Here is an 11,092-nt window from a genome sequence, read left to right as displayed (position 1 = left end):
TCACTCCCTTCCTGAGAAGCTTATCCCTTCTGCCGTGTGGAGCGCCATATAATCCAGGGTTCAAGGGCATCCTTAACCCCAAAGTTAGTTTTCTTTCCTAAAGAATAAACACACACACACACACACGCACGCACACACACAAGGGTAGCACCACCACTCAGTTGTAGGAGCAGTAGCTCTCTACAAAACACCAAGGAATCACAAGACATGAGCCTCTGTTCCCTTTGGATTTGAACAGGGAATGGAAGAGAAGTCCCTGGTTTACCCAAAAAAGTCACATTTAGCTTATAAATCAGTTCTTCCAGGGAAATGAAGCTGTCAGGGAATGACACATCAGCCCGCTCTTTCCTGGTGTGGGTGAGAGGAGGAGGGCGATGGGAACAGGTCTCTCCGTGATGCTTTCTGTGCTTCCCACGACCGTCACTTCCTTCCTCCTCGAGGATGCCTTTCCAGACCCAGGAGAAACAGCTGCCACAGGGCTCAGGGCTCTTTCTGGCCCAGAGTCTGCAACCTTTGCCCACAGGATTCCCTGTTGTGCAATCAACTGGGATGTTTCGGAGGATCCGTCATAGCCCAGCCCCAGGCTAGACAGTGTGCAGAGAATGCAGCCCCCTCGCAGCCCCTGTCCTCAGGAAGCATGCAGTCTTTTTTTTTTTTTTTTAACTGAATGAGATCTTAGAAATCATCAATTTAACAGTCCCCAAAGAGGCTGTTACCGATCAAAGTTCACATAGCCACATAGAAGAAGAGCAGAGACTGGCATTCTTTCTGTCCAGCTATTTTTCCACTTGCTCAAGGTGATGTCCTTTCAAGGTGCCCTAGTCTCTTCTGACAGAGAAGAGAGTTTAATTTTTTTTAAAAATGTTTATTCAGCGACAGATATTCTTTATACAAGCATACCCCCACTCCCTGCAAAAGGCTGCTAACAAGAAGGCCGTCTCCCCCAGAATCTACCCAGACATCACTGAAGACCTCTAACGGGCAATGATGAAAATCGTTGTACAACTTAACGCATCTCTTTGCACGCGTTATTTCCTTTTCTCCCCAGTGATTCTCTCACAAAGGTGGGCAGGTAGTATGACACCTGAAGAAACTGAGATTCATGTAGATGAAGTAACTTTTCCAAAGTATAAGGCACTGTTCAATATTAAGATAACCCTCTTTAATCTATCTCCAGTATGGGACGTGGCGAATAATGAAATGACCGAAAATTCCTTATTCCCAAAGGCAGGCCTTTGCAGTCCAGGAAACAAATAAGGAACGCCACCAGGCTGGTAGGAATCCTGTGATGTTGCCTCTAGACTGAATCTCCACTGTCTAAATAGAAAGACCACCACAAACGGCATGGTGCCCAGGGACATGTAAATGACCAGGAAATGAGTTTGAGCCATCAGCTTTGCAAACTGTCGCTGGTTGTCTTGGCAGAAAAGTGATAGCAGGCGATAGCAGGTGTGGGAGAAGAAAGCTGTCTGGTTTCACAGGAGTCAGTGTGGGGTTCATGGGTCAGCCGTGAGATGTTTGGGTGCGCAGTATGCGTTAGGCCCCTGAACTCCATGCCTGAACTTCTCTGAGGCCTGGTGTCCTGGGGCCGGTGGCCACGGAGGCTGGGCTGGTGTGGATCCACTCGGCCCTGTCTCCACTACCGCTCACCCCAGTTGCCTCCCCTTCTCTCCAGCCGGTGCCCATCGATGACAACTTCTGTGGACTCGACATCAACCAGCCACTTGGAGGCTCCATTCCAGTGGAGGGCCTGACCCTGTACACCACCAGCCGGGACCGCATGACCTCGGTGGCGTCCTATGTCTACAATGGCTACAGCGTGGTGTTTGTGGGCACAAAGAGCGGCAAGCTGAAAAAGGTAAGAGTCCGTGAGCCTGGACGCCCCGATGCTGTTCAGCTCCTCGGCTGAGAGCCTCTTCTGGAAGGTTGCTGTTGATGGAGATTGAACTAGAGGCAGCTCAGTTTTCTTGGGGCAGGAGCAGTTAGAGTGGGGAGGTTTGGTAGGGGTTCATTTGTGGCTTATCTTCCAGTGCTTCCTCTACGCACTGGTCAGTGAGTGTCTTGGTAATGTAAACATATTTCAATATTGACCAAACTCCAAGGAATTAGGAAGGTGCATCTGTCTAGAGGAGAAAAAAAAAAAATCTCTAAATCAAGTAGAACTGATTTTTTGATTATCTATGTTATGAATCACCCACATCACAGATCCCTCCCCACAGTCTCTAGAGGTGATTGTACTGATCAAAAGTCTTTGCTGAGTCCAGAGCAGCTGCTTGAAGCACATTATGGGTCTCACTTCTCAGCCGATGGTGGTGCCTCTCTGGGATGATATATGGTGCCTGGATAAGGGGCCGTTCTCCTGTCTTTCCTCTTCCTGCAATCGCAGTGTCTTCCCCGCCCCTCCTCCCTCAACCCCAAGACCTGAGCTGACAGGAGGGAGTAGGCATCTTATCCTGTGCCTGCTCTGAGCACCTCTGCCCATGGGAGGGCACGGGCCGTCTGGGGCTGGCAGCACGGGAAGCCTCCTGCGCGGAGGGCTGAAGCCGGCAGCTTGTACCTGCTTGTCTAGCGCTTAAGGTGTAGAGACGGAGCACGGTCTGGTTTATTATGTGGGATTACAGTAGCCACGTTCTTTCCAGTCCCTGCTAATCCCTTTTCCCCAAGCTCACCCTCCTGCCACCTTTCCCCAGTCCCAGCACCTGTGGATCAAGACACAGGCCAGACCTCACCGCATCTCACCCTTTGATGTTGACATCAGCCCTGTGGCTCTTTCTTCCTAATCCAGTTAGAGCCTCAGGAGAGATGTTGTTGGGGAATGTAGAAGAAGGGTGGCAGGGAGGGAGCCTAAGGAAGAATTTCCGTGTTCTGCTTGTTCTGAGTTGCTGCCAAAGGAGGTGAGAAAAACTGGTCTGGGTTGATGTGGAGACGCCTTCTTTCTCATGATACCAAAGCCCTTTAACCCTTTCCTCACTCTGTGGAGAGGTGCCTACCTGTACCTGTCCTGTGCCCTCCACTTGGCCTGGGACTGTGGGCCCTGGCTTGGTTTCAGGTGCGGGAGACTGAGGATGAGTGTGGTCCCGGCGTTTGCTTTCCCAGAAGTGGAGAGGGAAGGAGTTGGCCTTCTGAGATTCCACTAAGATTTAAAAGTGGTGTACTCTAGAAAAGAGTCTGAAATAGGATATATATATAGATATATATATTTAAAACTGAATCACTTTGCTGTACACCTGAAACTGACACAACATCGTAAATCGACTCTACTTCAATTTTTAAAAAGTGGTATATTCTATCAAGACAGGGTTCAACTTGGACCCCTGAAGCTGGCTACTTTCCTGCAGGGTTATCTATACTGCTGGGTAGATTGTGACTGGCCCGGGGACTTTGGGCCGAGGGGCCTATGGGAGTTGAAATGCAACTTGAACTCTCCTTGTCAAGCCATATGCCCTAGGGTATAAACATACCCCCAGAGGAACTCCTCGAGCTGACTCATCTGCCCATAAATACCACCTGTTTCTCAACTGCACAAAGGCTCTGTAAGGCCAGCAGGAGCCACAACTAAGCTGGTCCTCAGCATTTTCTCCTGTCCTTCCTGCACCTTCAGTCACTGTTCTGGATCATTCCTGTGATTCTGTCTCCTTTATTCTCTTGAAAGTTCTGTTAAAGTCAGGGGTCATGCCTTGTTCATGTTTATTTCCTTCTTTCTGCCTCATCCTTTCACCAAGTGTTCCCAGCTGGGATGGGCCTCAAAACTGTCCCCAAAAATAAAAACATTCTCTAAGGAACCTTAGAGACCATCTAGCCCAATACTAGTGTTATTTGGTAGGAAAATTGAGGCCCAGAGAAGAAAAGTGACTTGTCCAAGCTCAGAGATGAGGACAAGTTGCCTCTTGTCCTGACATGTTAGTTGACACCTGTTGTACTTAAAGAAGCAGCCACGGAACCTGGGGGGGTGGAGGCTGAGAACAACCTTCGGGTTCAGGCTTGCTGCAGGGTTCAGCCAGGGGCTAGGGCCTCCATTCTCTTCAGCCCTGGATCTGTTAGGGAATTAATGTTTGCCAAATGGATGGACGAGGACTGAATAAAGAACCCCCCAGCCAGGCTCAAAAGGCCCTGGGCTGACCTTCCCATATCTCTCTTTTCAAGCCACACACTCAAGGTAGCCAAGTTCTCTTAGCCCTGTTGGAACTCCAGCAGACAAGTTGCTAGGGAGGCAAGTCAGAGGGTTCAAGGGCAAGGCTGGGGGCATGGCTGCCCACAGCTTGTTCCGACCTGCAGTTGTCTGCTCCTTCTTACTCTTCACTTCGATGTTCTTTAGTTGTTTCTGTGAGCTCATAATACCCCTCCTTCTCCTCTGGGCGACTCACCCTTCCTTTCCACCCACACGCCTTTGAGGCACCTGATACTAAAACCGGGCTCCCACTGGCCTCCCATTTACCCAGAGAAACGGCCCATGAGGAATTTATGGAATGTCCCCAGGAAACCCTGCCATGGTCCAGGCTGCATAGCTCTTTCAACACAGGAAGGGAAAAAAAAAAAAAAAAAAAAAAAAAAAAACAACAACTAGCCAAGAGTTTGGAGAGGGGAGGGAAGCAGGGTGCATCAGGACCACTCACTTCTTCCCTGCCTAACCAAGTGTCTGTCAGACTGTGCAGCCTCCGTCCATGTCAGCCCATAGGACAGGATGTCCCCGAGCGGGGACGATTAAAGGAAGCAGAGACTCCCTAGAAGTGGCAGGACCACGAGGTGTTGTTCTGTGCTGTGTCACATACTTGCTCATACCTGCCCTCTGCTCGCCAGGCAGAGAACAGTGCAGATGAGGCCACCACCTTCTGAGCCACAAACATGCAGAGGGAACAGGCAGAATAAGGACGAGACCTCAGAATCAAGAGGTGTAACACTTGCCTAGACTAAGGGCCAGTGCATCAGAGGTGATAAGAAGACAGGCCAGGATTCACCACAGGGATGGAACAATTCCAGAGAAATCAGCTGCCACAGCGTGATTAACCTGGAGGGCTTCCTGGAGGAGGCAGCTTACTAGGATTTGCTCTGAGACTGAATGAGACAGACAAAGTGATGAGCTGGGGATGGGAGAGAAGGGCCCTCTAGACCTTCGGTGCCTCACTGAGAAGATGCAAAGCGCGAGCCAGGAAGGCCTAGAGTGCGTGGAGGGGCTTGGGGGACTTGGCGAAGTGGAAGCCAAGGCGTAGAGTACTGTGAGGCTTAAGCCCTAGAGGATCAAGTGAAAAGGATCTTGGGATTTTCGCTGACCTTGTGAGCCAAACTGTGTGATCCACTGATGGCAAAGTTAATTAGTCTTCACCAAACTAACAGAAGGTCATGAAAAGTGGAGGCTCCACTTCCCACGGGAGATAACATTGTAAGAGGGCTTAAGCCAAGCAAAGAGCCAGGTCAACAAGGGCTGCAAGGATGTGGGAGCCATGCTGTGCGGAGAATACTTTTAAAAGGATGTTAACCCAAGGGAAGAAGAGGAAAGGAGGAGACGAAACAGCTTTCTTCACAGACTGTGATTTACTGAGCACTTATTATGTGTCAGGTGATATTCTAAGAGTTTTATAGCTGCTAACTAATCTTTATACAACTCAGTGGGGTAGGTGCTGTTATCACCTCCATTTTACTGATGAGGAAATAGAGGCCAGAAAAGGTAAAGAAATGCGTCCAAGAGCCACATGGCAAGTAAATGGCAGAGCCAGGGTTTGAACCTTGATCGTCTGGTTTCACAATCATGCTTCTCCACTAAGCTGTGCAAGATGAATTAAACTTATTCAGTGTGTCCCCAGAGGGCAGAAGAGGGCCAGCAGGTAGGAGTTCCGGTAAAATAGTTTTCCGCTTAATAGGAGGAAGAAGCTTCTTGCAGCCAAACTGTCCCATAATGGAAAGAGTTGACTCAAGAGGGAATGAGCTCCCGGTCAGTGGAAATACTGAAGCAGAGACTGGGTGGTCACCGATCAGGGAAGCTGCGGAGAGGCACCTGCACCAAGCACATGACCTTCCCACTTATGCCGCCCCTATTTCTCTGACTCCCTCAGTAGGGGTGGGAGATAAGGGAGGGCAGAGAAGGGGAGCAGAGCGGGGGAGGCCAAGGCACCCTGGGGGTGGGCTTTGAAGTCACAGCTGGGCTGGGTTCACGCTGGCCCCGGGTGTGTAGCAGAAAGCCCCTGAGGGTCAGCAGGGAGGTGCTTGGCCCAGACAGGGCAAGGCAGGACCCAGAGGATGAGGGCAGGCAGGCCTGGGGCAAGAGGCAGGGGAGGGAAAGCAGGGCCTCCTGGGGCTGGGCACGGCTGACTGTGCCGACATCCCTCCTGGCCAAGGGCAGGCGGTGGGAATCCACGTAAGAGATGCCCGGAGCTAACACCAAAGCACACGAGGAAGAGTAGTGGCAACAGGGACCACAGACTCATTTAACATGACTTCCCAGGTTGAAGGGAGGGGTCCAGGAGGCAGGTCGTGGGGTGTGGAAGGGGCTGAGCTGAGAGGGCAGAAGACACTGGGACCCGGAAGCAGGACTCTCTAGGGTTTGGGACAAAGTCCCATTGGCTCCTCCCCTCCATCTGCAGCTGCTAAAACCGCTGCCTCAGCCCTGGCTTCCCATTTCTTCAGGCCTCCTCTGGCCCCTCGAACGCAGGGCCTCACAGCAGCAGGAGGTGCTGGCTCTCTGTCCTCTCCCGCAACCCTGCCACCGGAAGCCTCTCCTGATGCTCAAGGCCTGGTGACATGTCCCTCACCTCTCCCCTTCCATCACTGTGACTAGCACCCTCCTCAGACCCCCTGCCGCTTTGCTCCAATAGCATCTGGTGCGGGAGCAGCTGCCGAATAACGTGTCCGCTTCTCTTGAGATTCACAGGTCCTGGAGGACAGGGGCCCTCTTTTCCATATATGTCACCCATCCCCACAGCCAGATCCAGTGTCTCTCACACATCAGTTGCTCATGAAATTTATCTCAAATGTAGCTCCTCCAGGCCAGAGACCTGCTTGCACGCATTGGAAGAGGACCAGACACCAAGAGTGACTCCTGTTGACGTGGCTGGTTTGCAAAGGAAGGAAGTTAGGATGTGGTGGATAGGTCTGCAGGGGAGGGGGAGGGTTGGAGGGTGGCCATGGGATGAGGGGTCTAGGAAACAAGAGAACTGCTGTGACAGGAAGAGAGCCTGTTTTCTGGTTAACAGTGTTTGGAAGAGGGTGGGGTAGTGCTCTCAGCAATGCCGACCAAGCTGGGAGGAGGGGACCGCGTTTCCACTGTTGCCCGCAGATCCCAGGAGAGCATGGCCAGCTATCTGCCTCACCTGCATCAGAGGCAGTTTTGCCTTCAGCCGAGAGGCAGGTACAGAGGCCCAGGCAACCCCTTCCCTGCCACCCCCGCCAGCCCTCTGTTTATCGGACTCCTGGACATTTTTGCAAATCCACAGAGACTTAGCCTTTTCAAGGTCTGGGGAGGGCCGGGGCCTCTTCTGCCACCACCTTCTTTCCCATTAGCTAAGGCAGCCACCAAAATGCCTGTGAAATTCTTGAGGAAAATCCTTTCTGCCTTTCCCTATGGGACATACCAACCCACCGTCTCCAGTCCGCAGCTCACAGGAAACCCTGCCCGACCTCCCTTCCCATTCTTATTCTTCTCTTTGTAAGCTCACAAACGATTTACTGAGCCAGGCCAGGAAAACTGTGAGCTTCTCGCAGTAGCAGCTTAGGCACTGGAAAGAATCCATTGGGAGCACCAAAGTATTAACTCTCCCAGGCCCTGGGGTTATTGCTCAGTTACTTGATAACACTGATTATTTAGATATCTTTCCATGGTCCTTTCCATCCTCCACAAATACTTCAGCTAAGTATGGCGATGGTTCCCTGCATCTCCACTCCATTTTACAGATGTGGAAAACCGAGCCACCGGGATGTTAAATTAAATATCTTGTCCAAGGTTACATGGCCAATCCATTGGCAAAATTGACTTTGGCATTTATACTTCCTCCCAAAACATGCACGGAAGTTCCTAACCTGCTACTTGGCTCCCTTGTGGGGTGGAGTTGTCTTGGCGGACGGAAGGCCAAGTTGGATGAAAAGCTGAGAAACATACCTTTCTCGCTGTGCCAACACCACCGAACAATAGCCACTCATTCCTCGGAGTGGAAATGATTCACTCGTCTCTCATTGTGAACCCTGGATTAAGTAAACAGCCAGGGCTGCGGGTCTCATTCGAGGAGACCTAGCGGCTTTCTTGGAACCTGTGACCGCTGAGCTAACGCTCTGGGTCCCTGACGCATCTCAGCAGCTCTGGGGGCTGGGGTAGTGGGCAGCAGATGCCCTCTCCCCCTGCCCCAGAGCCTGTGCAGAGGAGGTGGGCTGGTGGCTCAGAACTCACCACCACATCCCTAGTAATGAATTTGGCTCCCTGCCCAGGCTCCTGCCGCCAAACTCGCTGTTTGTTTTGTTGTTTCATGGGCCTCTTGGGTCCCAAGAACTGGTCTTCTGGAAGCTGGGAAAGGCAGCATTTGGTTGGCCCAGGGAAGGGGGCATATTTACAGAATCCTTCCAAACCCCCTCCCCTGACCACCACATCCCCCTGCTTGACCATGACAGGTGGAGAGAGAGGGTGTGGGTTTCTATCCAGAGCCCCAGCTGACCCCAGAGAAGAGCCCCTGATCTCCCAGAGTCATCCTGAAAGGGAGAAACTAAAGATGCATTTATTTTTTGCACCTTTTGTGCGGCTCCCGTGTGCTTCAATCTTGGATAATCCCCGTGTGAGGAGTCAGGCTGTGTGCTCAGCACGGTGCTTTGCACTCCAAAAGGGAGCCCTTTGGAGCTCGGGGCTTTATCTCAGGGCAAGTGAAGCACAAGGGTAATGATTCAAGCTCACAGAATCCAGGTGACCCAAATAGGCTCTATAGAATGTTTAAGAAGCCAAGGTGCTAATGTTTACAGAGCGGTCATTTTTAGGAAAATACAGACCACATAGATGCACATCCTTTTAGGTCATTGAGCCTTGCCTGCTTGTGGATACAGAGCATGGACATATATCTTGAGGTTGGACAGGACCTCCAAAGACCAGCTGGCGCCGCCGTCCTCTTGTCTTCAGGTAGGAACCTATTTGCATCACAAAGAGCATATGAGCTTACAGGATGCAGTTCTGACTCCAGTCTATTAGCTGTGTGACCTCTGAGCTTCGGGTTTCCTCATGTGTCAAATGAAGACAGTTATAATACCTGCCGCATGAGATTGTAATGAGGATTAAATGAATTCATTCTTGAACGAAAATGTATTGAATACCTACTATGCGCCATTTGCTCGGTATACAGTAGTAAACAAAACTGTCAGCATCGCCTGCCCTAGTGAAGATTATACCTTAATGTGGGAAGAAAATAATGAGAAAATAATGAGAACGCACAATATACAGTATATTTAGAAGATAATAAGTGCTAATGAAAAAAATAGAGCATAATGAAATAATTTATGTAAAGTGGGGTGCTGAGCTTATATGCATTTAAATATCACTACTATTGTTACTTAACTTGTGAGCCTCAATTTTTTTTCTTCTGTGGAGTGCGTAGTAATAAACACTTTGCAGAGTTGTTGGAAGGACTAAGTGAAATCATGTATGAAAAGTTCTTACTATGGTGCTTGGCAACAAAAGTGCTTTCCATTATTATTACCAACATCTTTGAGGCTTCCCCCGAAGCCCACTTCTTCTCTGGCTCCCTGGGGGAGTGGAGCTGTCAGATCAGCCTCTTTTTTAGTGACATGTTTGCAAGGTCAGATGGAGGAAGAGAATCCTGCCCCTTGCCCCCAGCCCTGTGTCATGGGAAAAAAAATACTTAGAAGACTAGACCAGCTGGGCCGAACTAATCTAATCCTGCTGGACACCGGCATCCAGCTGCTTTAGTCACCAGTGAGAGCTTTCCGAGTCCCATATCACCAAACAATAGGTACTGACCCCTCCTCAGGGCCGGGTTGGGGGAAGTGGTGGTTCGGCTCTTATGGCTTTGCAGAATTAACTAAAACGGGGCCAGTCTCTGTCCTTTGCATGTTCCCAAGCCAACCGTGATATCCTAGGGCTACACAGCTCCACCTTCAATGAACTGTGTGATCTTGGGCAGACCTTAGTGTCATCAGCTGGTCCACTGATGCTACCTTGAAAGATTGCTATGCATGTCAGACTTGGGGGATATGAAGTACCTAATACAGAGCCCAGTGTGTAGCAGATGCTTAATAAATGGCAGCTATTTCTGCTATTACCATTATTACTGTAAGTGTGACACTACTAGTGTTACTGCTACCACTCCTATACCATTACCATCCTTTTCTAAGGACCCAGATTCCCTTGGTTTCCATTAGCTCACTAATCCCATAGCATTTTGGGATAAACAGGAAGGATTGAGATATTTCTGTGCTCCATGGCAGATGGTGATACTGAAATTCACAGAGATTATGGATTATTATGGATTGCTTAGGGTCACAGGGTAAATCAAGGGAAGATTGGAATCAGAGCTACAAATATTTCAGGTGGAGATGGTGCAGCACAGACCTCAGTCACCTGTATAGTCCAACAATGATGAAGCTAAAAGCTTGCAGCTACTTGAACTTCTCTTTCCTTCCTGTTATCATGTGTCCTTCTGTCCAGAGAAGCAGGAGATATATGGAGAGGCAAGGTGCTGAAGGTCACCCTGAGGTTCTGTCCTTTAAGTTTCTTCCTGGGATTCTGTCCCTCTCCTGGCCTCAGCCTCCAGAAAGGTTTCTAGGCTTCAAGATGGGGCACAAGTTTAGGAGCTGGTGCCTTTGGGATTGTCCCAATCAGCCATCACTCTCCAAAACCTCATTGGATTTCAAAGGCTACTGACACCAGCTGGGCGTCCCCACCTAACTTGGAAGGGGCAACAGTATCAACAGCCTTTAGTAGCAAATCAGGAATTCTCACACTTCTGTGTTCACGGGTGATGAGAGCGCAGCCAAGGAAGGTGGAGAGGCCATGGAGTCTGGACCCTGCAAAGGGGTCAGCCCCACCCCCCAGGGGGAAGGTGGACTCCATCACACAAGGTCAGGAATGTTCCCCTGATTTTATAACTGGAAAGGCCCTCAGAAAACTAGT

This window comes from Physeter macrocephalus, chromosome 4 (genome assembly GCF_002837175.3).
Source record: "Physeter macrocephalus isolate SW-GA chromosome 4, ASM283717v5, whole genome shotgun sequence".
NCBI classification, from domain to species: Eukaryota; Metazoa; Chordata; class Mammalia; order Artiodactyla; family Physeteridae; genus Physeter; species Physeter macrocephalus.
Note: the sequence above shows the minus strand (reverse complement) of the source record.